Below are 842 nucleotides of genomic sequence, written 5' to 3'. Positions count from 1 at the left end.
CTTAGCCAACTCCAGCCCCTGCAGTGACAAGTCCCACCAGCAGGGGTCAGCGCGCCTGCTCGCAGGACCGGAGACGGGCCTGGGAAAGGGCAAAGTCCGCCCCAGGAAAACAGCTCCACACCCGGCCGCACCTCCAGGGCTCAGGGCTCACAGCCGCCTGATGGCCATGGAGTCATCTCCCAGGTCCCACACCCTCTGGCTCCCCGCCCGCCCGGCCGCCTTCCTTCCCAGACCGGCCACTTACTTGAGCTCTGCTTGAAGCCGGCGGCCGAGTGGACGATGACGTTCAGGAAGCCGTAGAGGCCGGGAGACTCATCGTCTGTGCGAGAGACAGAGAGGTGAGCGTCTGTCCGTCCTGCAGGAGGGCGGCCGGGGACAGGCTCGGCTCCCCCATCAGCCCTCGGGGGCACCCTGTGGTCGCCATGTGCCCAGCAGGGGGGGCAAGGCGACGCCACAGACCGGAAACATCCACGTGGCCTGTCTTGGGGACCTTAGGATCTAGCATTTTTTTTTGTTTTAAATATATATTTATTGACTTCAGAGAGGAAGGGAGAGGGAGAGATCAAAATATCAATGATGAGAGAGAATCACTGATTGGCTGCTCCCTGCATACCCCCTACTGGGGATCGAGCCCACAAGGTGGGCATGTGCCCTGACCAGGACGGAACTGAACCGTGACCTCCTGGTTCCTGGATCGATGCCTTAACCCCTGAGCAACACCAGGGAGGCAGGCTTGGGTTATTTTCACAACACAGGCAGACCAGTGACCGAGAACAGGAGAGGGGTCATGGGAGCGTGTGACATGGATGGGGGAGGGGATGTGTGCACAGCATATACCTGTG

At 60.6% G+C, this 842-nt stretch overlaps 1 protein-coding gene across 1 annotated transcript in view; it reads right to left on the bottom strand.

Annotated features, from left to right (window-relative positions):
- The window catches only part of BCR (breakpoint cluster region), an 84644-nt gene that overhangs the window by 38970 nt on the left and 44832 nt on the right, over positions 1-842 (bottom strand). The gene's annotated exons all lie outside the window — the stretch shown is intronic.

The sequence above is a fragment of the Myotis davidii genome, unplaced genomic scaffold, assembly GCF_000327345.1.
Source record: "Myotis davidii unplaced genomic scaffold, ASM32734v1 scaffold43, whole genome shotgun sequence".
NCBI classification, from domain to species: domain Eukaryota; kingdom Metazoa; phylum Chordata; class Mammalia; order Chiroptera; family Vespertilionidae; genus Myotis; species Myotis davidii.
Note: the sequence above shows the minus strand (reverse complement) of the source record. Positions and strands in the feature narration are given on the sequence as shown.